The 27,308-nt window shown below is 41.4% G+C and overlaps 1 long non-coding RNA gene across 2 annotated transcripts in view; it reads left to right on the forward strand.

The window, feature by feature from the left end:
* LOC103690543 (uncharacterized) overlaps positions 1–27,308 on the forward strand; it is a 59,728-nt gene that overhangs the window by 19,304 nt on the left and 13,116 nt on the right. The window contains exon 2 of one of the 2 annotated variants that reach the window (XR_015629608.1): positions 12,081–12,358. The exons of the other annotated variant lie outside the window; for it this stretch is intronic. This is a non-coding gene — a long non-coding RNA (uncharacterized LOC103690543). The remainder of the gene's footprint in view (positions 1–12,080; positions 12,359–27,308) is intronic. 2 annotated transcript variants of the gene reach the window in all.

Genomic DNA, 27,308 nt, shown 5'->3' on the forward strand with positions numbered 1-27,308 from the left:
TCCAAAGAACTTTTTTAGGACAGAGTCATGGCCATAGGCAGTCATGATGAAGTCCTGAAGAGGGAGAGCATAAGAATAGATAGCAGCTGTGTGCCATGATGTGGTCCTCGAGGGGAAAGAGACAGAAGCTTCGGTTCCAGAGAACAATGGGGATGGGAGGTGTGTCTTGCACATACAGATTATTGGGGGGGAGGCAGTAAGGGAGAGTAAGCTCCACATAATGTAGCCTAGGCCACAGTACCTAACCTACTGCAGGTAGTTACAAGACAAAAAGGCACTGGGTAGAAGTTAAGTTATAACTAGGGGTTATCTAGGCATCAAAGGGGCTGGACTTACATGAGAGTAGAGAAAGGCAAACTCTTCCTCAGAGTTGCTAGGCCACCACAGAAGTTGGTAGCTGGTCTTAAGGGACTGCTTGGGTATGATATGCCTTTTGGGAGGTGGAGCAATCAGAGGTTCTAACATTACCCATGGAGCTGTCTTTGCCCTAACCCTAACCCTAACCCTTTGGCTCCACTTTTTCTTTATTCTTTCCCGAGACTCATGTTGCTCAGGCTGGCTTCAAGCTTACAGTGTAGGACAGAGTGATTTATTCCTGTTGTTTCCACTTCCCTGCGTCGTGGGATTACAGTCTTAGGCCATCACACTTAAGATATTTGGTATTTAGGGTTGAAACAAAGGCTTCAAGCATGCTCAGTAAGCACTCTGCCACCGATGTTACCTCCCCAGACCTCTGTGTTCTTAAGGACAATTCGGTGTCATCACACCTGGGAGTTGCGCTTGTGCTCCCTTTACAGAGAAATTGTATAGCGCTCTCTGAGTTCTTTTGCTCTGTTTCTTGAGCTTCATTAGACTCTTGGCTTGTCTTCTTCCTTATGGGGTTCAGCTTTTGAAGGTGGCCGTTGTTTCTCAGCCCCCAGTGGGTTTCCTGGAAATCTAGTGAAAGGATCCTACTTGCTATTCGTAGTGTCTTCACTAAAACTGGTATGAGAGAGAATGAGGTTATGACTTGAGGTTACCCTCAGCAGTGGAAAGTTTAGCAAGTCCCTCCATGGATTAGGATGACTGAACATGGGAGCATCTCTGCAGTTCAACTTCAAAGTCCTCCACAGAACTCCAGTCCCTCTCAATGTACTCGATCCTGCAGTGCTGTCTTAGCGTTCTTCAGTGAAAGTGGTTGTTGTAGTTTCAGTGGTCACACTTGATAGAGGTGTTCTCTTGGTGCTCTGTGCAGGCTATGGTCTGTGGTCCTCTAGGCAGAAGGCCTCCTAAGCGTCTGGCCCAGTGCTTCTCTTGGAACCCTATTTATAGCTCTACCTCCAGCAAGAATCAACTCTAATGAAGACTTGTACTCAACATTCAGTTCACCTATCTCCTGCTTCTTGGCTCCAATGAATGTCAGGGTTTGAACAAATTTGGGTTGATTATCTTTATTTTTAACCAGAATCCTAATGAGAACACATTTACAAATAAAGAGTCTCCCTTCCCTTAGAACAGCTCAGGCATTTAGTATTTTATAGCAAGGACTCTAAATAATTGAATAACAAGGTTTTAGGCACTGCACTTAAACGGGACACATGCATCACATATTCAGTGTATGAAACTCACCAAGAAATTCTCAGTCCTTGCATTCTTAGCCTGTGTGATAGATGAAATGCCAGTGCTATAGCCCTATAGGAGAGAGGACACTTTCTGCCTATCCACACGCTGAAACAAATCCAACTCACCCTTGCTCTGCCTGCCCTTCAAGACTCCAACCCCTGTTTTCTTAGTATTTATTTCTGCATAATCACATGTGCATGTGCATGTGCACGTGTGTGTCTGTCTGTCTACATGTGGGTATGTGCACCTGAGTATAGGCCAGAGGAGGATTTAGGATCCCCTGAACCTAGAGTTATAGGCAGTTGTGTACTACTTGCTATTGGTGCTAGGAACTGAATTTGGATCCTCTCTAAGAGTAGCACACTTAGCCACCAATCCATCTCTCCAGCCCCATCCTTGTTTTTTAATGCTAATTCCTTTAGTCAGTTACCACAATGGTTACCTGTCTCCTCCTTCATTTGTACAGTTGTGGCTGGAGGGAAGTTTAGTCAATTTATTTGATTTGGTTTGTGTGGTCGTTTTTTTTTCAGACAGTGTTGCTGCTATGTAGCCCAAGCTGTCCTGGGTTTAGGTGAGCCTCCTGTCTCAGGCTCTGAAGTGAACCACTAATTTTATTCTAGTCCAAGCTGTCCTGGGTTTAGGTGAGCCTCCTGTCTCAGGCTCTGAAGTGAACCACTAATTTTATTCTAGTCAGAGATATCCCTAGTAAAAAGTTGTTGTTAACAACAATGCCAAGCAACCAGAGCTTCCAGGGACTAAGCCACTACCTAAAGACTACACATGGACTGACCCTGGACTCTGACCTCATAGGTAGCAATGAACAGCCTAGTAAGAGCACCAGTGGAAGGGGAAGCCCTGGGTCCTGCTAAGACTGAACCCCCAGTGAACGTGATTGTTGGGGGGAGGGCGGTAATGGGGGGAGGATGGGGAGGGGAACAGCCATACAGAAGGGGAGGGGGAGGGGTTAGGGGGATGTTTGCCCGGAAACCGGGAAAGGGAATAACACTCGAAATGTAAATAAGGAATACTCACGTTAATAAAAAAAAAAGTTGTTGTTGTTGTTGTTGGGCCTTGAGGATGGCTCAGTCAGTAGAATTCCCACCATGAGTGTAGTACTTGAATTCAGAACACTAGCATCCCCATAAAAGCTGAGGAGTGGCATACATGTAAAATCATAGCACTGAACACAGAGAGACAGACATAGATCACTAAGCTCATTGGCCAGTCAGCCCAGACAAAAATCCATGAGCTCTGCTTTAATGAGAGATGTGTCTCAAATATAAGGTGGACAGAAGGACCCAGCATGATGGCTCGGGAGTTAAAGGTGCTGGCTACCAAGCCTAAAATCCCAAGTTTGATCTCTGGAAGTTGTCCTCTGACCTCCTCATGTGTACACATCCACACTAAGTAAATACAAATATTAAGATGGCAAGCAGTCAAGGAAGTCAGCCAACGCCAAGCCCTGGCCACACACACACACACCCGACTATGGTCGCATACCTACACATGCATACACCCACATGTACATGTATTTAAAACACACACACACACACACACACACACACACAACACACTCGTGCTTGTGTTTGTGTGTGTGTGTGTGTGTGTGTGTGTGTGTGTGTGTGTGGTTTCTTTCTCTTTTCCACCAGGAAAAAAATCATTGTGTTTGAGAGTAGATCAGTATGTCAAGTTTTCTTGAAATATTCTTGAAAGCCATTTTCTGACTGAGATGTCTAGAGGGCATATCTAAATGGGGCCACCAGGTAAAAAAGCAGGACAGCCTCACACACTTAGGAGGCATGAGAAGGAATAAAATGGAAAGGGGAAAAAAATCTTATTAGGTTTTATAGGTCAGGGAAATCCTTTCTAGCCTGGATTTCTAAACTCTCTGAATTTTAATTGAAAGTATTTCTCCAGGGTATTTACTTTAACATGACTGTGCACTCTCAAAAAAATATTCCCTATCCATATGAGAAAAATATTACAAATATTCCAGGAAGACAAGATTGCATTAGCAGGAAGAGTTGATGATGTGCCCCTTCTGTGTGGGACAGTCACCATAAATTGCTGGCAACTATGGGATGCCAAGCCTATGTGGAGCATCTCTGCATATGGGGGCGAGGGTTACAGCGGCCCCCTCCCCCACCAAGGACTCACCATTTTAAAATTTAAAAACAGCTCGTTTTTTTAAAAAGAGCAATATTCCTCTCAAGATTTATGGACATCTACACCAGAAAATGTCCCCAAATTAGTAAAAGGTGAGTTTGAACAGATTTGGAAATTATTGTTAGAAATGAATGAAAACTAATGAATAAAACTTTAAGCCACTTTTGTTTTCATTTGGTGTTCAAATGCAAAGTACTGCTTCTTCTTTTTTACTGTACATACACACATTCCAAAAGGCAGACATTCTCTCTCTTTCTCTTTTTTTTTTTTTTTTCCGGAGCTCAGGATCAAACCCAGGGCCTCTACCACTGAGCTAAATTCCCAACCCCCAAAGGCAGACATTCTTAATTGTTCCTTTGTATCCCATGTAAAACCAACTGCTAAGTATTATTCTCCATCCTTAAAGAAACCAATCCATGTTAACATTTTTGTCCATTTTTTTCTTTCTGAATGTAGGCTCATTACTTCAATTTTTATTGCTAGTTATTAATGAGGATTATAATGCCATACTGGTTTAAATACTGCCTTTGTCTTTCTGCCTCAATATATGTTTTTATATTATATATTTTCATCTTCATTGTGTTACCGAAGCACATATTTGCCCTGAAGTATCTGAAGTACGTAATATGCAAAAATCATTGAATTGAAAAGAAAGTGAGGTCAGGAGTCATGAAGAAATGTCCTTTAGCCTCCCTATGCTGGAGTTAATTAGCTCGTGTCTGATCATGTATGAGAAGGAACACACAATTGAAGTGTGACTTGGCTGTAGAACCTGGTTTCAAAATGTGCTTTTGTTCGAAAGTCTTTACACCTTATAGTGCATTGAATGGTCTCAAAGCAAACCCACCCGGGTGAGCCATAGCTTTTACTGGACAGTTTTTTAAGAAGTCTGAGTGGGAAGCTTGGCAAGCTTCCTCTGAGCAGGCATCCCTGATTGCCTCTCCCAGCTCTGACTCGCTTTCTACGCAGGTGCCCCAGGGAAATCTGCTCACTGACAATACAGCAGAGGCTGCCTCCTTCCTGCTCTATAGTCCTGCCTGCAGTGGGAGTGAGGTTTCCCTCTCAGATTCCGAGCTGAAAACCGGGTCTTAGCATACAAGGAAGCTCAGTACGTTCCTATTCAGCTATCCCTGGTCCAGAGCTCATAGCTATGGTGTCTCTCTTTCCTCAGTCTCATTCTGTCCCAAGGAACTTTGCGGCATCTGAATCTCAAAAACAACAGTGCACTGACATAGGCAAGGCTCCACTCACAGCATGTGGAGCAGAGAGTGCTTTGACCCAGCATGAAATGCAATGCTAGCTGGGAGTCGAAGGATGATGGAAGCCATTCTCTCTTTGAAACCTGCAAGACTATTCACTTCCCATGCTAGGGTACAAGTGACACTTTCCAGTATTCGGCCAATTGATTCTAATTTTAGCTTAAGCACTCTCTTGTTTTTACTCTCCGTTTACATTCAGACCTAACAACTTCTTCCTTGGTAAGCTCTGAGGCCCAATTGCATGTGCCCAGATTTTACACATATGTAGCATTTCATGGGAACAATGATTGATTTTCTTTTTTAATAAAGTCAGCTAGTGTAATGGTTGACTTGGGAGTAGACATCCAATCAGGGTGAATTTCAGAATGTTTCTACAATTTAGCTGAAGAGATTGGCTCTAGCTGCATTGATCTAATTTTGGGCATAGCCAGGCTGGGAGCCTGAAGTCGCCATGTTACAAGAATGAAGCCAGAGAGGAGCAACAGGAAATGGTGAGGCAAAGCTAAGAGATAGACCCACCTACCTTGCTGAAGACTGAATCATACTCATCTAACGTTTCTCCTGTTCTTGTCATTTTAGTTATAAGCTCAATCTTTAGCCTGAGTAACCTTTCATTGAGTCCTCTGTCACAACTTTTATAAAATGATCTCCTAACAGATTGCACAGGACAGTTGTTTGTTTGTTTGTTTGTTTTTTCCAGAGCTGAGGACTGAACCCAGGGCCTTGTGCTTGCTAGGCAAGCACTCTACCACTGAGCTAAATCCCCAATACCTATACAAGACAGTTTTATGTCAACTTGATACAAGCTAGAGTCATCAGAGAGAAGGGAGCCTCAATTGAGAAAATGCCTTCATTAGATATGCTGTAGGCAAGCCTGTATAGCATTTTCTTAATTAGTGGTTGACGGGGGAGGGCCCAGGCAATTGTGGATGGTACTGTGTTGTGTAAGAAAGCAGACTGAGCAATCCATGAATGGCAAGCCAGTAATTAAGCAGCACTCCTCCATGGCCTCTGCGCCAACTCCTGCATCCAGGATCCTGCCCTGCTTCAGTTTCTGTCCTGAGTTCCTTTGATGATGAACTGTGACATGGACGTGTAAGCTGAAAAACTTCTTTCTCTCTAATAGCTTTGATCATGGTGTTTCAACACAGCAATGGTAGTGCTAACTAAGACAAATATCTCTTTTTGCTACATATATTGTAGAATAATCCAGTTATTCACGGTATTGTTGTAAATTGAAAATGTGGTAATTTACATACAGGAGCTTTCAAGAGTGCAAACAAAAACGAGAAAGACTGTCAGCATTCTTCCATAAAGGTGACATCCTATTGAAATATTTTTCTTCCCATCATGATTGAATTTGTCATACCTTCTTTTGAACTTAAATTAATCTCAGGAAAACCTACCACTAAGTGAATAAGCCTAAAGCCCTACTCTTCTCTAATACCTCTTACACTATCTGTTCCCAAATTCCAACAGATGTACTGAAATGTCTCTTTAGTCCATTCACTTCTTGTCACTACTTTGACCAAAGTTGTCATTAGTTGTTATATGAACTGATAAACTTGGATTCCGGTGTGGACCACTGAGGAAAGAAAGGCAGGTTGGGAGTACTGATTATTTACTTGCCACATGACAAAATATACCAAACATAATGACCCAAAACAAACCAAAATAGATTGAGTTATTCTGTAGTTTCTGTGAGGTTGTGTTTGAGAGTAGCTCAGCTAGATGGTTCATTTAGGGTCTCTTGTAGTTAAGGTGCTGGCCAAGGTTGCAGGCATCAGGGGCTTGGCTAACGCTGGTCTCCTTCCAGTTTGGTTGACTAGAAAAGGCAAGGTAGGGGTCGAGTTCATGCTGGTTGCTAGCAGGAGGGGCCACTTGTGACAAGGGGTATCTTTTTGGGAGTCATTTTCATGACATAGCAGCAGCCTTCTCTTACAGTGAGTGGTGTGCAAAAGACTTTAAAGGAGCCACAGCCTCTTCTAAAAACTAACTTTGGAAGACAAATGCCATTACTTTCACAGTGTCATTTGAGGTATAATGATCAGTGCTCTCTGGTGTGAACAGCGGTACCCAGTGGTGAAAACACTAAGAGCTGTGGTCGTCTTGGAAGCTGGCCACAAGATGCTGAAAACTTCAGTTTGGGGTGTTTGGTTTTGCATGTAAACACTTAGTGTCAAGGTAGACTCTAAATCGGGTAACAAGCTAGATTTATGAACTATGGTACAGATACGCAGTAGGAGTCATCAATACAGGGAGGGTTGCTAAAGGCAGTGATCTCCCAGGCATAGAGAGGCCTGTGAAAGACAGAACCAATGATATTTAAAGATGAACAGAGTAAGGAGGGCTGCATGCAGAAGACAAAAAATTCAACAAGAGAAATGGAAGGCCAAGTAATACCATCTAAACCCAAGGAGTTCCAGGGGGAAAATCCCTAAGATTCCTCTGAACTCTAGGGTTCTCTCATGTCAGGCATAACTGTAACTATTAATTTTATTAAGGGATGGAGACAATTGAAACAGAATAGGGGGGAAAAAAACAAAGAGGTCACAGGGATTTTTCTGTCTAACAGATTCATTAAATTTCTCATTCTCTTTGATAGGGCACAGGATGTATGCCCATGCACTTGCCTGTGGAAGTTGGAGAGCTACCTCAACTGCCTTTCCCTATGGTTTCCCCACCTGACTTCTAGAGCCAGGGTCCCCTCTCTGAACCAGAATTTCCCATTTAGGCTTCACTGGCTGGCTGAGAGTTCCAGGGTTCCTTCTGTCCCACTCCCCCACTGGAATTACAAGTGCAGTCTACTACACCCAACTCATTCATGGGTGCTGGAGATTTGAACTCAGCTATTCATGATTTGTAGAGCATGCACTTTATCCACTTGTCTTCTCTCTGTTTTGTCCTTATATTTCTTCCATTTTTTTCCCAGTCACAAAAGACTAAGTTGTCATCTAAAATGTCATACCTGATATTTTAGGACAAAAGAAAGAAAGAAAGAAAGAAAGAAAGAAAGAAAGAAAGAAAGAAAGAAAGAAAGAAAGAGAGAGAGAGAGAAAGAAAGAGAGAGAGAAAGAAAGAGAGAAAGAAAGAGAGAGAGGGAGAGAGAGGGGGGAGGGAGGGAGGAAGGAAGGGAGGGAGAAAGAAAGAACCCTATTAATTTTATTAAAAGTAAACTAAAAGAATTGTTTTGTGTTTATCAACTTAATGTATTCGTCATAGACTATCATAGTTTGTAACAATTTTGCACAAATTGTGTTTTGGGTTGATTTTTTTGATATTTTGATATTTTGATATTTTGATCATTATAATTCCAAGAATCAAGCTTTAGGCCACAGAATTCTATGAAGTATGAGTATGAACTACCATTAATACATTTGAATTTTTTTTATCTTTTTGTCTTTGAAAACCTTCAGGTTCTGTCTGTATGACTCAAGAGATTTGTTTTGTTTTATTTAGGGCAATTTTAGCCAATCTATTATCTATTTATCCTGCACCTGGCCAAATACATTTGCTCTGACCCATTTCTTAGACAGCTGTTTTCTGTTAACTTTCCAGGGAGAAAAGTACTTGGTCAGCCAAAGAAAATACTGCAAGTGCCAGCAAGGGAATCTTGCATGATAACTTAGCAAACCGATTCTATTTTGACCCTCTTCATTCTGTTTCAGAGCATTCAAATTCAAGTCCCTTCAGGTTGGACTGAATGAGGAGGAAAATATCCAAACTTTACATTAACCCATAAATAACATTCTTCCCATACAAATGAAACCTCCAAATGGAACTAAAGCCTGCACTTCCAACTATCTTAAAGCTAAGATTGGAAGTCCTAATATACCCAATTTTCTGCCCTCTCTTTCCTTCATTACAGAATTGGCACAGGAAACTCTCTAATCCTTGCTGGAATCCTGCCATCTCTGGCAGAGAGCAACGGACTCTTCAATTGTGACACAGTAAAGCATTTCACAAAGCTGTGGAAGGACAGTTCTGGTGAAAGAAAGCTACTCTCCAGCAGTTTCAGCCCTGACTTAGCTGTTGTAGTCAGGGTGGCCAGAGAGCCACCCCCTTAGGGAATGCTACAGTTTACAGATTGAAATTGTACCTCACCCACATTCAGGTGGTGAAAACCTACCTTCCAGTGCCTCAGCTGTGACTGTGTTTGGGGGTGGGAATTTAAAAGAGGCAATTGAATTAAAATGGGGTCATTACTATGGACCCTAAACTAGTGACCTTCTCAGACACAGAGGGAAGACTAAGAAGGAAAAAATGATTACCTATAAATGAGAAACAGAGAGAGAGAGAGAAAGAGAGAATGCTCAAAAGAAACTAATCTTGACAATGCCCTGAACTTAGATTTCAGCTTCTTGAACTATGAGAAAAATTGTTTCTGCATTGAATGCAACCATTCTGTGACATGTGGTTGTGGTGGCACTTGTACACTCCTTCACTCAGCAACAGTGATGAGCAGCAGTAGCTCCATGTCTGTGTTATTGGGAGGCTGGCTCTTTGAATCCAGAAACTCAAATGTAGTAGCCAGTGAGCTCCACGTCTGCACCTCTTGGCTAATCAGGCTTCTCTTTCTGAGTAGATGGAGTCTTCCCTCCTTGGTTATTGGTTATTTTCTTGGACTCAGTTATTTTCAAATCCATGTACAAGATATTATAACCTAAATTAGTCCCAGCAGGAAGTAGCTAGAGAGCTAGCTTCTTTCTGTGAACGCACACATGCATTAATAACTGATAAATATTCTAATAAGTGTTTTAAAGGTCAACAAGAGGCAGATTCTTGGCAAGGCAAAGAAATCGTGTACATAAGCTGTGTGTGTGGGGGGGGGGTGGAATTCAGAGCCTGTTTATGTTTTCCCTTTAGGTCATGTATGGAGGCATGAGGATTTATATGACTCCACCAGGAATAGTGAACGCCTGTCCTGGACAAGTTGGTAGAGACACTTTTCCCTTTAATTCAGAGTGTGTGTTTGAGAAAATTTCCACAAGAAATGTATTAAACACAGGAAATGGAGAGCATTAACTTAGGAATTGAAATAAGGGGGACAAGGTGACTTCTTGGCGTGCATTACATTATCCCACCATGTCTGTAGGATTTGGCTTCTCTGGGATAGCACCATTCCATGCAGACTTCCCAGCCTCTCTGAGAAGGAGGGGATAGAACGGGTGGGGAAGAGCCAACTGACAGATACTGACACAGGATTCCCAAGCTGGTCCTGCATCTGCCACCTAGAGTAGGACTCTAAGTCCTGGTGAGGTGCTCCTCTGAGCATGCGTCTTAAAGCACACCTGCATTCTTCTGGAAGGCATGCACTTGTTCCACTTGCTAATGCAGTGAGTGTGTGTGTGTGGGGGGGTAGCATTCAGTGGTTTTACTTCCATTCCTCCTTATTTATAACCATAAATACAGGGACAAACTAAGGCAAAGGTCTCCTCCTCTTGGCATCCATAGGAAGCATATTGGTTCAGCAAATCTTCCATTTCACTTCGGTTTATTCTTCTTTGTGCTAAATTTAAGTCAAATTAAAATCAATTTTCACTTCTTAAAATGGTAAGTTTGAGGTGATCTGCTGTAACGAAGCCCTTTATCTACCTGATCTCTCTTAAAATAGCTTTTTACCTGAGCAATCGGGGAGTATGAATTCTGGGTTGTGGGATTTACTGCCTCTGTCTCTTTTTTCCTTGTTTCTGCTTTCCCCTTGAACACTTCCAGAGTGCTTAAAGTAGTTTTGTCATGTAGACATATTATGATGTAAGATCTATAAAGTTATTTTTCTTTACAAATCGGACATCCACATCTAAGTGAATTAATAAACATATCTAAGGTTTTTTTTTTCCTCTCATTGGTGAAAGTGAACTTTGCAGTTCAGACCCAGACAATAATGTTTGTATTTTGGGTCAAACTGCCTATTTTGCCCCGATGAATGTGCATCATAGTCAACTCCAAGGCTCACTCAGTGCACTGGAGACAGAACACACATCCCATACTTCCTAGCATTCTCTATGCTATGATCCACAGTACCCACTTTACAAGACAACTGGCTATGTGTGCAAGGTACGCCTCCGTCATGAAAACCAGTATTGTCTTTCTATCTATCATAATGGTTTCCAGAGAACACAAGTCACAAAATCCTGGCATACAAATGCAGAAATCATGTTCTAGTTCAGACGTTGCTCTTTCTAGTTGAGGAAACCCAGAGAGATGAGGTGTCTTCTCACCCGAGGTCATCAGCATGCTAAGGACAAAGCCTACTGAACTACGTACAACTGTGCCCTTTGGGTTTCAGCTCACTATGTTTATCCCAAGCTTGAGACATCCCTGGCTTTCATTTCCTTTGTCCTGGCTTTGGCTTCTATCTACTGCGTTGTTGTTGTAGTATTGTCACATCGTTTCAAGGCATGAATGACAATAGGTCCCGGATAAAAATAAGATCAGAGCACAGAACAGCTCTCCTAACTCCCCAGGCCCAGCTGTGTCTGAAAAAGCATAAAGACATGCACTGCAAACAGGACACTACACGCTACTCACAGGCTCTCTTCCCAAGTAGAACATTCTCAAAGGATGATTTTTTAAAATGTTTTTACAGATAAGATAGAGAAAATGTATGCGTCTATTCAACTTTAAATAATCATGGATAAGTGAGAATAGAATTTGTTTTAGAAACCAATAGAGCACAAAATTTGAAAAAAATGAAAGGCGATACTTATTTGAAGAGGAGAGATACTTCTGAAGTTTGATATACACTTAACTAGATGTAAAAGTCTAAAATAAAAACAGTTGTAAAGAATGATTTGAGACAGCTGCTGCGGTAAATGTGACACCAGAAGATGCTCAGCCGGTGAGAGGTGGCCTTTTAGGGAAAGGTAAGCATGCTCAAACTTTTATCACACTGTACTTTTATGGAAATATGTTACAATGGAAAGACGCCCATGTGAAAAATCATAAACCTTTGACTACAAATTGAAGATCTATAATTTAAAATGTTTTATGCCTATAGGAATCTCTTATGCAGGCATGTCTGAGTACCATGTGCTTGTCTGGTACCCACAGAGCTCAGAAGAGGGTGTGGCATCCTCTGAGACTGGAGTTACAGCTATGAACTGTCACGTGACATAGGTGCTGGGAACCGAACCTGGATCCTCGGGAACTGCAGAAAGTGCTCTCAAATACCGTTCCACCACTCCAGCCCCCACTACAGGGATTTGGAAGAAAATATTTACATGATGATTATGGTGGTACAAAGGAAGTGTACTGAATCTGATCATCAAAACACAACTGCATATCAATAACATCGAAGGAACAGTAAACTGAGCTTCAATGTATAATAGGTTAGTATATGTATGACCTAAAAATATTTAGTTATAATTTACTAGATTACCTCATGCTAGATGACTGCTTACTGTCTTTGTCAATAACCTATTGACCAAGTAAAATCACCAGGACAAAAGAACCCATTGCATTAATTTTTCATGTATTTATATTTTTATGGCTTCTCAATTTGCACTCTTTGTCCATAAGAGCAATAACTAAGGTTGTAGATTTTGTACTTTCTATAGAACATTTTCATACTGGGAGGAAATAGTGGCCATCCTTAGAAAAATCTTCCTTTGGCTTAATGGCCTTAGATTCCTTGTTGGAACAAGACAGGGTGAACTTGGTAAAGTGAATGCAGACCCAAAAACTGCACAGTCTGAGATATGAACTCCTTGGGATAGGGCCTAAGCCCCATACAACCCTTTCCATGGTCAAAGACAGAAACAGGGTGTGACGGTTTGTATATGCTTGGCCCACTATTAGGAGATGTGGCCTTGTTGGAGTAGGTGTGTTACTGTGGGCATGGGATTTAAGGCCCTACTCCTAGCTGCCTGGAAGTCAGTTTTCCACTAGCAGCCTTCAGATGAAGATGTAGAACTCTCAGCTCTGCCTGCACCATGCCTGCCTGGATGCTGCCATATATCCGTGATGATAATGGATTGAACCTCTGAACCTATAAGCCAGCCTTACAAGGATGTTGTCCTTTACAAGACTTGCCTTGGTCATGGTGTCTGTTCACAGCAGTAAAACCCTAACTAAGATACAGGGTTCTAATTACTCCCTCTGGGGAACGGGGTGGGGTAGTAACCTTAGGAGTCAGATGTGAAAAAAATGTCAAGTTCCAAAATAATCCTTATAACACAGGAGTTATACAGGCTATTAACTTAGTATACAAATTATATTCTAGGATAATATAGACAAGTATTCAAAATCTTCATTAAAAATCAAATATGTAAATGCATATTTATCTCATTTCTATAACCTGATCAACATTATAAGTAATAACTAGATAATTATGATGTGGAGGTCTTAAGTTCTATTTCTGCTAGTTATGGAACACCAAGGTACAGCAATGAGGAGTTAGCTTTTGTTAAAGTAGTTATGTGGGAGGCAGCTAATAAGAATATATTGACATTATATACACTTGTTTTTCCACAAGAACCACAGCAATCAAATCACATTAAACTTAAAAGAATGCACTACGATACTTACTACCTGAAGGTGACCAACAGATCTTCTTTAAGCAGCTAATGGCGGAATTAGGAGAGTAATGTTTGATTTGCCCACAAAACTCATTATTTCTTTTTCTATTCCTGGGATTCATTTATCTCACTTATCTGTGGCCTGTTTAGTATGGATCTAGGTCAGTTTTAAATGAGGAAGAAAAAAAAGCATTTGGGGTAATGAGAAGTCCATATGTTAAAAAAAAAAAACCACCTGTAGATATAAATAGACTGCAGGCCTTCCTTAAGTCACAAACACCACTTATGAACACAGGTGTATGTGAGCAGAGCCCCGAAGAGTGCGGAATTGATCCAGCCAATGTTATTTGTGTAGGTTCCATTAATGAACAGAACCAATGTTTGAATGGGAGGCTCCTACCACCCGCTTACTGAATTACGATGAAGAAATAGTAAACAGAAAGTCCCAATTTTTATATTTAAATCCCTGAATATTTGAATGCTAACTAATATACCAGCTAAAATGCATATGTATTTTTCAGATGTAGACACCTCAGAGTCTATGTCAGTGGTTCTCAACCTTCCTGATGCTGCGACCCTTTAATATAGTTACCCATGTTGTGGTGACTCCAAGCCATAAAATTATTTCATTGACACCGTAATTTTGCTACTGTTGTGAATCACAATGTAAATATCTGATATTCAGGATATCTGATGTGTGACTTCAAAGGGGTCACCACCTACACTTTGAAAACCAATGATCTACATAAAAGACATGTATGAACCATCGTGGGTCCATGAGTGTATTAAAGAGGGATAATCTATTGTTCTTCATTTGAGGAAAATCGAGTTTTCTGTATTTGTAAGCCTGTTTCCAGAATGAGAAGCAAACCACCTATGTTTGGTAAAGGAGTGTGTCAGTAGAGCATCACATTGGCTCGTCTGCACAGCCTTTTCTGCCGACACATTAACATGTCATACTATGCAGCACTGGCTGCTGGATATAAAGTGCATTAGCTCAGCTCAGTGTAGCAAACCACCGGGGCATACCATATGGATCTATTCTCCTCTGTCTTAAAAATGATCATTTACACAATCTTCCTCAATCTCTGTCCATTCTGGTCTTGTCTCCACGATGAGCAGTCATCTGTTAATTTCCCAAATAGCCCCTTTAACAAGCCACTTCCACTTTTCAAGCCCTGTGTGCTGCGCTGCATTTAGTTGGAAGTTAGTCTGATTTTTTAAATGTCTAAGTTCCCATCGTTTATGTGGTTTTTTATGGTCTCTTCACATGTTGCCTCCATGCTAATTGGTTTTTTTCTCAATCTTATTTCCCCCCAAAAGCACTGTTATTTTTGCTGTGAGCTGTTGGTTTTGGTTCTTTGGTTTTTTATTCCTATCTAAAATAAGAAATGGAGATGAAAGATCATCACTTCTATGGAACATTTCTATTCACTTATTATACTAGTAATGTAGTATATCTGTCCAGTAATTATTATCCTTAAACCAGTCTCTCTCTCTCTCTTTCTCTCTCTCTCTCTCTCTATATATATATATATATATATATATATATATACATATATATATGAATATATTTAACTGTGGTGGTTTGAATGCTTGTTCACAGACACTGGCACCATTAGGAGGTGTGACTTTATTGGAGGAGGTGTGGTCTTGTTGCAGGAACTGCGTCACTGTATAGGCAGGCTTTGAGGGCTCCTAGTGCTCAAGTTCTGCCCAGTGTGAAGGAGAGAGTCTCCTTCTGGCTGCCTTTGGATTAAGAGGATCTCAGCTTCTTCTCCAGCACCATCTCTGCCTGCCTCTGAATCTATAAGCCAGCCCCAGTGAAATGTTGTCCTGTATATGAGTTGTCTTGTGTCTCTTCGCAGCAATGAAACCCTAACTACGACAGTAACCGAGCCTTCCTATACATTTTATCATTTAATCCCACCCCAAACACCCACTACAGATACCGATCGACTGGAAACTACATATTGAGTAGGGACCATGTCACTTTGCCACCCAGTTCTCTCTTTTACTTGCCATCGTCCCGTGTACTTCCCCAGTACATAAAATCTGCACAACTACGCATCAGTGTTGTAAGAGAACAATGGCACTAGTATTAACTTAGTGATGCTAACACTGTAAGACGAACAAATAGGCATCTTCAGATCCGACCAAAAGCTTAAGCAGCATTTAAAACTTTGTTTGTAAGGGGGAAAAAAGGAAAATGTTTACTTCCTGTTTTGGGAAAGAATCTGACTGTCCCTGTAACGCAGACTCCAAACAGCACTGTATTCTGGTGCTGCGGGGCTTGAAGGGAGAAGTCAAAGAAACGGAAGCCTGGCTTTCATCGTTAGAAACGTGTGATCTAACCACAGAGCATGACCTCCAAATGAAACACCTTATAGGTGAGTATATGGCATACTGAGGAAAAGATGAGCTGTGAAGGTGATTTCTTTTTAAGATTTATTTATTTATTTATGTGAGTACACTGTTGCCACCTTCAGACACACCAGATCCCTGTTGCAGATGGTTGTGAGCCACCATGTGGTTGCTGGGATTTGAACTCAGGACCTCTGTTAGAGCAGTCAATGCTCTTAACCACTGAGCCATCTCTCCAGCCCATGAAGGTGATTTTTAAATGGGAAGCAGAGAAGAGCAATCCATAAACACCTTAATAAGGAAGGCCTCCTAGAAAAGATGGGTTTGTACCTGCTTGTCAGAGGGCAGCAGATGAGCAGTGGTGGGGGGACTTTGGAGTACTAGAGCCTTCCAGAGAAAACCACAGAAGGGGAAATGGAATCTACTGAGGAGACAACAGAAAGTCTACAGGCAAGAGAAATCCCAGTGATGAGAGAGCAGTCCAGAGAGGATGTCGGTGCGGGAAGTTTGTTAAGCCTGTGAAAAAGTTGGACCTGTTAATGTAAGCATTAGTAACTGTTGTTAGAGGGTCATCAACTGTGGACTTGAGGGCAGCTGGTTTTGCTTTTGAATGTTTTATGATCTGGATAAATGAAAGAAAATCACAGCAATCAAGTGACATGCTGTTAATGTATGCACTTATATACTATGTGAAATATATAATATATAATATTCAGTAAGTCATGTGTATATAATGTATATATGTGTGTAATATATATGTGCATAAGCCATAAATACATATACATATACATATACATATACATATACATATACATACATACATAATACACACACACACACACACACACACACACACACACACATACATATACGGCTTAGCCTACACTGAGCAGCGCCTCCTGGGAAAGGAAAGGAGATCTGATGCTATTTTCTCCCACCTTGAGCATGTACAAAAGTTGTTCCTCCCATGGATCACTACCAGCTATTGACTTACACTTACACTTGCCTTTCGTCTAGGCAATGTTCTATAGATCCCCCTTAACTTCCTGTTCTTCCCAGACTAGTGACCCAAAGCATATCCAGAACCTCCCATTACTTGTGATTTCACTTTTCCTGGTCAACCATGTTCGGAAAATATTAATATCTGTTTTGATTTTTTCAATAGATCATATTCACATGACATTATATGACATTTTATCCCAATTGTTCCATTTTTTATTGGTTATAGTTTATAATCTCATACTGTGACCAATTCATAAATTAAACATCATTACAGGTATGGGTCAAAAGCACAGTTCATACAAAGTTTGAGTCTACTCATGGCTCCAGGCATCTGCATAGGATTGCAGAGGGTATCCCCACCGACTAAGAAGGATCTGCTGCTACCTCAGGGGAAAGAGGAATTCATTTAGTACCCATACATCAGTCTAGGGAGACCCGTCTATTTTCTCTACTAAGCTCTATATAAACTATCTTACTCTTTTCAATACCCTACAGAATTTATACTCACCCTTTTGGGGAACATGGCCATTGTACCAAGTGATGGATCTACTCAGGAGTTAGTTTGTCATATCTTGTTACTTGTTTCATAATGCCATTCCTGAATCACTTGTGTCTCTAACTTCATAACTCTTCTAAGAACACCAGTGTATTACATTTTGGGTATCATCTGATATCTGTCTTTGTTTTCAGGTACACAGTGGGCATTCAATAAATGCCCTTCCATCAGACCTAATTTTTAAGTCAAAGGAGAAGTCAATGGTTTGTAATTATGTCTAAATCTTTGTGACTGGAGAAGAAAAGAAGTGAACATGTATTTCAGCCTTGAAATGGCATGGGAAAAAATTTTTCCTCTGTAGCAATTTTAGTAGATGATATTAGATTTACCATGTAGTGGGGATCATGGAAGTGCAATACAAAATCCAAATGACAGTATGAAATATATTCTGTGTGTGTTCACAAAACTCCATGGGATTGATCACCATCCCCTTGACGGAGTTAATATGAACTCCACTGGCAGTAACCCATGGACCTCTAATAGAATTCACCGATGGGAAATAGTAACAGTTCCTATGGAAGTATTACCTTCACTGCCAGTCGTGATCTATGGATGACAGCCTCCCAGAAAACACATTGACACAATAGGCTGTAATGGCTCAGATGGGGCCTTTATGTGCTATCGGGCCAGTGATCCGCAGACAATGTCTCACTGGGAGGTTTCTCAATTGCCTTCTCCAGAGCTTTTTCTCATTCTCCCACAGCCTGTCCAGGTACTTTCCCTGAGCTCAGGGACATCTGCCTGTGCTCTTGGACCTCGAAACTTGCCTCAAGTTATTTCCATTACACTAATGAGCCCCAGTAAAGCCAATGAGAAAATGAAGGATAGCTACAGATGAAAGATCTTATCTAATCTGAAATAACATAGGAATAGCTGTGTTTGCTTAGGAAGTATAATTAAGCCCCAACAATCAGGGTTGCATTTTATATCAAGTCCTGCTGGCCAGTTTGAAGACTGCTTTGTTCATACCTAAAGAGGTTACGCAATGTCTGTGCCTGCCAGTCATTCAGTCAATGGGTATTTGATGCACCTACTAATAATCATGCATGGCATATAAAGTAGGTCTACATTGTAGCCCAGTGTCTGAGCCCAAAGAACTTTCAGTTGAGGGCAAAAAGGTAAAATTGACCAAGTTTACCACTTGGGACTGAATAGCTGAGTTGCTGTATTTCATGTACTTTAAGCTGTGCACAAGTGTGCATTTGATGCTGAAAAAAATCATTGTTTGAAACATTAGCCCTTTAATCAAGAGAAACAATGGCCACATGACACAGCACTGGACAAGAGATTGGGCTGTCCCTGGCAGAGAAAGTCAGCTAGTAATAGATACTGAAAAGCCCTGACTCACATTCTTAAGGTAAGTCAAGGACATATGAGAAGGAGGATTTGGGGAAGGGGAGAGATTATTAACATGTATTAGCATCAATCATGCCCCAGACACTTGACAGATTGCCCCATTTTACCTGATCACATGTCTAAGAGGTAGTGATTGCTAGTCATTTCACACATGAACGGTGGCTCCCAGAGATTACTGGTTTGCATAAGGCCACACAAGTAGACAATGACAGAGTCAGGCCTCAAGCCCAGATCTGTCAACTCCAAGGCTTACACTCCTTTTGCTCCATCATGCCAGCTCACTTTGCTTCATCTTGACCAAAGCACATGCATAACAACTGTACCTGCCCCCCTGTTGAGTAAGCAGAGTCCTTTGATGTTGTCTCCTGACTCAGGGATAGGTGAGAAAAACGGAAAGCAAGAGGATACAAGTGAAGGACAGACTCAAGTGGCACTTTCAACTAATTCACACAGCTAAAGACAAGCCTGATTTGTGCCAAGATGCCATGAAATACATCAGTCATCCATCCTGACTGGTCAGTACAAAGCCAGTTAAGATCTAATCTATGTTTTAAAATATCATCACTCGAATTGTACATAGGATGATGAAATTTGAGTACACACGCTGTTTTCTTTAGAAGAATTATGTTGCATCTGAATGCATCTCTAAATACGAAAGAACGCAAGCAAATAGTACTTATGGCTGGAGAGAAATCCACGCTAAGAAAAATTCAATTCCAGGGGTAGCGACCAGCAAGTCCCAGATGCCAGGAAAGCAAGAGGCTCCTGGGACCCAACAGGGATGAGATTAGCTGAAATGTCCAACAAAGGGGAGGGGGAACCTGTAGAGACCATGTCCAGAAGTTAGCAAGGCCCCCAGTTGGGGGATGGGGCCACCCACCCTTCTCAAAATTTTAACCCAGAATTGCTCTTGTCTAAAGGAAATTACATAAAATATCCAATAAAAATAATAAAGGAAATAAAAAAGGATTAAAAAAGAAAAAAAGAATACAATTCTTAAAATCGTGCACAAACTATTTAAAAAAAAACCCTTAAGACTATAAGAAAACACACTCAAGGTTTTCATTGTAAGTATATATGACTGTCTTGATTTGGTGAAATGTGTGACATCAAGGAATTATTGTTGTATTTGTTGTATATGTATTTAAAACATAAGTGATCCTACTCACTATACCTTCACCTTCAAAATCTAACTCTTTAGACACATTTTAACAAGTTACTGGACATTTGCTTTTCTCTACTTATAAATGAACATAAAATATATCAACGATATATTTCTGTTTTTTAAAAATGAAGTAATATAAGCTGTTGAAACATTTTACACATATTGTAGCATGGATGTCTTCTCTTGTCAATACATAAGATCCATTTTGATCTTTTTAGGAGCTACATGGTATCTGTGCATGACTGCCCAGCAGTTTCAAATATCATTGATTATACAGCGTTTTCAGTGTTTTGATGTCTGATGTTGCCATAAACACCTTTGCACATTTTTGCACACATTTATGAGTATTTTGATAGGATATTAGAAAAATTCTCTAGAAGTATCATGTGCCTATTTTGTAGACATTCTTGATTTTATTTATTCTTTCTCTATGTAATTTACTGATGCATTATCGTACCAGTATTACATGTAATGGTTAAGAATGCATTCAGTGTAGGTTTTGATTATGTATAATTTCTAAATATGATGTAGCCTTGATACCTGCGCAGTTCACTCTCAGTCACGGTTGATGGTCCCCATGGGAGGGAAAAAATCAAGCATTATCCACATAGGCTTTGAAGCCCTTCCAAAACTCATACTAGTAATCTGTAAGGATGAAGTTTAAGTAACCAGAGAGAGTTTTCTGGAAGACCTGGAACTTTAGCTACAGCTTGAAACATGAAGACTGGTGTAACTGAAGGAGTCGAGAATGTAGAGTCAGGACCATGGACAGAGCAGCGATGGGCAGGATGGGATTAGGAGAGTGGGTAGGAGACTCATAAGACCTTAAGAAGAAAGCTTTGAAAAACAGATAGGAAAGTCCACATGTAGCATAGAAATAGGAAATCAGGACCAATGTACAATCTTGGATAACTTTTGCAAAACTGGATGCCATGTCAAGTAGATAAGACCACAAATAATTAAGTGAATTAAGTCATAATTAAGTGCAAAACTGCATAAAATGAATGAACGTGGCTTATGGCTACCACTTACAGAGGCCAACTCTGTGTCAAGACTTCTAAGGGCTCTACATCATCCCTTTTAATCTTCTGGAACCATCGTTTAAGGCTACTCCGGGTGTATCTTTTGTCACTATGTATGATTTAAGTGTTAACACATTTACTTTCTACAACTTCATGAAGTATTTCTTCCCCTAAATGGGACCCAGTAGGATTAATCTATTTAGGATTGGGCAACTATGTGGCAGAATCAGAATTTGAGGCCACAAACCTGTGGCAGATATTATCCAGCACCCCAACTCAATCCCATGGCTTCATTCAATAATTATCACACCCAACTCTCAGAGAGCACCCCATTGCCTGTGTGGAGGCAGGACTTGCTCTGGGCTGAAATGAAACCCTCTAATAGAAGCTGTGCAATTCGGTGTTTTGTGCTTTGGAGTTCCAAGACTTTGTTTGATATCTACTTTTATCACATACTGAGTGACCTCAATTTCCATGAAACGTTTTTATAAGGTAGGGATGTAACAGTGTCCACTATATGGAGTCGTGACATGTAACGGTACTTTTGAACACCACAAAAGAACCAGAAGTACCCAAGTTATTTTACAGAAAATGCTCTAGCACTTAGGAAGGTATTTATAGATACAAAGCCCATCTTGATGTCAACCGCCTGATTACCTACTTGGAAGGAACCTCCAGAGTGGAAGATATGCAAATTCTTAACTATAGGCATTTGAACATTGCAGTCCATTTTCATGGAAGACTGGGTTCTGAGGTGTTCTGTCCCTATGTTCCCTAGAAGCCATCACTAGAGAAGGAGTGGAGAATTAAACCGTGCAAACCCATAGAGCATTCTAGGATGCTCACACTGAAGGGAAGATAAGCATCCTTGCTGATAGGGGTATGCTAAATGTTAAAGTGCCTAGAGTTTGTGTGCCACTGACTGGATGTATAATGGTCTTCAGTATCATCAAGCTGGCAGCAGAACAGCCCCGCAGGGGAGATTAGCAGGATGATTTCGTACTTTAATGGATTCCTTGAAACACTTCCTAGATAACACCATTATTTGCATTTTCCTGGTGCTAATCCAAATGTTGAGATTCCACTGGTTTGGATAAGACACACAATAGGTTTGTGCCAGTGGGAAGTCAAAAGAAAGGCGTCACAATACTCATCCTTATTACTGTAAGTGCTTAACCTAAATAATTAAGCCTATATAGTTAATAAGCATTGGGATTCGTGGACCTGTACTTACAGACAGAGTAAGACAGAAAGTCAACCAAATCTACACGGGAAAGGTTACAGGAGACTTATAGTCAGGATTTATCATACTAGAAGGCAGAAGTTGAATATTCAGAGTCGGAATGGACTTGGATGTGTTGTTTTGTTCTTTAATAGGAAGGGGGCAAATCCACCTTAGTAAGACACTGAAAAGGAGAAATCCTGACTGAAAACTGATGTGGAAGGAGTGTCAAACCCATACCCATCAAACCACTCATGGCCTTAGTTCAGATCCATAAAGCTGCTCCAACCCTCTTTACCAAAAGCCATAGGAGCCCTTTGGAACCACCCAAGGTCCAGGCTAAGGACATCAGTGCTGGCATGCAACTGCCCCAAGGCTGCCTGCCTTCTGCTTGGCTCTGCCCCTGTACTTAGGCCTCCACTGGAAGGAAAGGAGGGCCCTAATCACCACTGCTTGCTTTCTCTGTGAGCAGCACGTGTTTTCAGAAGGCTACTTTCTAGACCTTCTAGAATACTCACAGAACCTTCACATTACCTTCCACTGTGATCTTTACTGACTTCTGGCTCTGGGAGAAGGAAGCCCTTCACCATGCTTTCTTAACCCTGGTACTTCCCACACTTGGGAGATGCGAAGCCATGCCAGAGTTTAGCCCCAGCTGCTTCCTCTGTGAGACGCCAGTATAAGAGGTGGCATTCGGTCTGGATATATGGGTATCAGGCCATCAGGCCCAGAAGTGGACACACACAAGGGACTTTAGGAAATTAGCTTCACTGAACATACATACAGGGAATGGACTTTTCCTTAAAAGCAGAGGTTCTTCCCTCTGGCATTTCTCGTGCGTTTAATGCGCTGAGCAGCTCAAGACTGCCTGGTGCTATGAAGCTGGATTTGAGCGCATGGCCATCTCCCCCAGTGTCTGAGGCACATGGGTCACGCCACAGCGTAGTTTTCAGTACTGGATGACCCAGAGCCAACAGATTAGGACCCAGGACCTTAGCTCTCCACCTCCTTACTTCACTAGCTTGCTTCTAGACCAAGACCTGCAGCACGAGGAGGAAGAATACTACTTACCCTATTGGAGAATTACGAAAAGCAAGTGGCATCGCACAAACTGCTTATTATGAGATAGGCCAAAGAGAATTCAGAGTCTTCTGACTATAATTTCAAGGCACTCCGTGTGGACTTTTTTTTTCCCATGGTCTTTGAAAACCTTTTTAAAATAAATCCTACTCACAGATAGCACAGTGCAAGCTCTCACCAGCTGGGTGGCTCACACCAAATCAAATAACCGTTAGGTAGCTAGATCAGATATTTTTCATCGGAGTGTGTTATCATCTCGTTCTCTGTTCTGGCTCTGAGGCATCTCTACCCCATTGCAAACCACCAACCTGACAAAAGATGCTGAAGTCACCCCATCCTGTGTCAGTTTCTCACACTGTTCCGGCATCCAGCAATGGTATTCAGCAAAAAGTGTACAGCCGAGTAAGGCTCGTCCACCAGACAAAGGGATGCCGACGCGACGTGTTTACGAAATGCTTCACACCATAGAAGCTGGCCATTCTGACAGGCATATTTTAACAGGAAATAAGGCAGCTTGCTTTCCAAAATGCTTGTTCTTGCATCTCATAACCAAAGAAGGAGAACCACAGATTTTTTTTATTGGCCCATAACCTTTCAGTTATGTGAGTTTGGCACAAAATGACATCTGTTAACACAGCAGGCTGCCTCTTGGCATTCCAGTGATGGCTATATTAGGGCCACCACAGGGCCCAGGCCTGCCATAAGCCCTTCGTGAATCAAAGTGCCACTAATTTTTCCCTAATAAAAACCACAAGATGGTATCCAGGCTGTGCTTTTCAATCTATATTGTTCTGCCATGCAGTAGCAAGATCATGAATTTTAATTGCCTACTGAGATTTGGTCCTATAACCGCACCATGGGCCCGACGCCACTGTGGAGAGAAGGGTGCAGAGTCAGTAGAGCAGTGTTTTTACAGGAAAATTTGATTGCAGTAAATCCCGACGACTGAGAATAGATTCAGCGGAGGGTTCTCATTAAACACGAATTCTCCCTTTCCCCCCTGCACTCGCTTCACCTTCTCGAACATTTTATAAATCTTATCTTACATGACTTACAATAGGACTAAAACATGCATCTTACTGCCTTCCACAGACACTGGTAATAAAAGGCAGAGATAGTGGGGATCAGATAGAGGAGAGAGAACAGGAGGCCGGTGTTGGCTGTGGCTTCATCAATAATTCATCATCTCTCAAAACCGAGGCTCCCTTGTAACTTCCTCTTTAAACTGATGTTTCTCTAAGTCTCCTAAGTAGCCAGCCTTGAAGCAAGGAATCTGGACCCCTGACTTGTCCTTAGTCACCACACCTGTGGACACTTCCTTCCTTCATGTTTGTCAACTCTGGTCTTTACCTTCACCCCTGCTACATCACCCTAATAGGACCTTTCTCATCTGAAAACTGGCAGAGCAACTGCTTGGTATCCCCGAGTCTCTGGGTATTATCCCCAACACCACAGAAAGATAAGATCATTGGGAAACTGGGTCCCCCCCTGTTGTAGGGTTACAGGTTGGCAGCTCTGGTTAGAAGCAAATCTGGGTTAAATTCTGCGCAAGCCACTTGCTAACAGTGTGGCCCCAGACAAGGGATGTAGCGCAACCATGCATCATTTTTTAAAATGGAGCTGACAATTCCTACTTCAGACAGTGTTGGTTCCAATGGTCAGTAAAGTAAGCATCAAGTCTCTCATTATATAACCATTTGGCACCATCTACTTCTCCTTTGCTTTACAGACCTTCGATTTCCTCTTACTAAAATAAAGCTACGGTGAGATTATCTTCTGTTTCAAACCCTATGCTAAGTACCAGACAAACACCAAGGAGTTTCGTCTTTTGAGCAAGGCTTTTTGTGATAAGTTGCTTTCCCAACATGCCTCTTCTACAATAGCTCCATAGTTCTTCCTGGTCTTCCTGAACACGTGTCTTTCTCTGTCAGCACAGTTCATAGTTCACAAGTGATGTCATTCCTTTTCCTTTCATCTCTGACTGATCACCATCATCTGGACATACGCACTTTCCAAGGTTCACCTCAAATCCATTATCTTCACTTTTAACCCAGGCTAGCCTCCCTTCTCCACAGGACCTTGTATTTGATCACTGCCATCACCTACTGCCAGTCCTGCACTTCTTCTTCCATGGATCTCTCTCCTATTAAATGAGGATGGCCTTCAGATCCAAGCCAGTGGGCCACCTTACAGGTTAAATGACCCTAGGATAAAAACCTTTGGACTTTCAGCCTCTAAATATAGCCCCAAAATGCATGCATCTTGTGTGACATCTATAATGGTAGGTTTTTATAGATGGTACAATATCGAATGTCAATTTAGTAGCTTTTCTGTTGCTGTGATAAAACACCATGACCAAAGTGACTCATAGAAGGATGTGTTGATTTGAGCTTATGGTTCCAAAGGGATAAATGTCCACCGTGGCAAGGAAGTGTGGCAACAAGCATCAGGCTAGAAGAATTCACATATTGAATTCTAAACAGGAAGCCAAGAGATCATGAACTAGGCTTTAAAGCCTCAAGGCCCACCTCCAGTGACATATTTTCTTCGGCAAGGTCACTTCTCCTAAGTCTACCCAAATCATGCCACCAACTGGAGATCAAATATTCAAACGCCTGAGCCTTTGGGAAAACAAATCATTCAAACTAGCACAGGCTAAGAAAGGAATGAGAAAACCAATATACTGGCTTGGTAGTCACCAAAGAGAGCACTGGTAGGGCATCATTCTCAGGAAAGGCTCCTGCTGAATGGACAATTCTTTTCTAGATGTTCTTAGAGATGAGGAAAGTGTTTCTTGGTCTGTGGGCATATGTCAATAAACAGGCAAAATCCTAGTCTCACAAGAAAGACACCAAGGAAGTGTTATCTACCCCACCACTGGAGAATTAAGCTGACAATCATAGGCCCGCAACTGGATCACAGTTTCCCATCACAGAATTCAGACCACAAGATAGTTGTGTCAAAAGAACTGTTTAGATAGAATGGATTGTGAACAGTAGCAAATGAAGAAGGTACCAGAGTATGAATGGATTCTGTTTTACAGAAGATAAACCTTTTTACTGTTTTTCTTCCATCTTTACTAAAGAAACCATATTCTTTCTCCAATCTATAAACAGAAGAGTATTTGTATTTGCAAGAGTGAGGTCAAGTTTCTCATGCCCAGAAACCAGAACCCAAGTGCCAGAGAGTGGGAAGAGCTGTACTATCCCAGGGGGTCAGCATTAGGAATTGGAGGAAGAACACAGATTCTAAGAAAACTTGTCATAATGACAGCAAAAGGGCACCACAAAGAGGACAGGGTAAGATGAAAATGTCCAAATCAAGAATCACATATCTCAACCAAAAGCAAAGAAACCAGTCAATCAAAGCAAAAGTGTGGCCATTATCACCTTCGTCATCATTATCTCTCAAGATGAATACTGTCCTTTCTGAACCCTTTGGCCTTAGATGTGTTTGGAAGTCAGAGTTTTTTGGAGTTTGGATACATTAATTAAATAGGTTTTAGTGCAATATTTCTGGAGCAAATGTCACTAAGTGAAATTAGAGACAGTCAACAGCTTTTGTCATTTAGGTCAGGCGTTACTGCTTAGAACATTGCAATACCAATGTACAAACAAAATAATTTTTTTAAATGTTGAAGCATCTCAGAATTATCAATAAGAGTGTATAGACTAAGGATGGCTTATAAAGTTGTGGACACTGTGTGAAGGCCTCCAAACCCCAGGTGGATTGACTCTTGGGTGATAGTCATCACATCTACTACAGAGCAAGGGAACTGGAACCTCGGGATGCTAACAGACGTTTCACTGTCACCTGATACTTCACAGCAACCTGTGGACCTCAGCCCTGAGTGGCTAGTTTGTTTGATTAACCTAGCTCTTAGGTTAGCCTCTAAAGCAGAATGATTCCCAATGGCAGTGTCATACATACTTTGTACTTGCCTTTCCTTTTCTCCACTGCCCTTCCTCCATTGCTCCTCGTCAGCCCAAGAACTC

Source organism: Rattus norvegicus, chromosome 9 (assembly GCF_021556685.1).
Source record: "Rattus norvegicus strain SHRSP/BbbUtx chromosome 9, alternate assembly SHRSP_T2T, whole genome shotgun sequence".
Taxonomy (NCBI): Eukaryota; Metazoa; Chordata; class Mammalia; order Rodentia; family Muridae; genus Rattus; species Rattus norvegicus.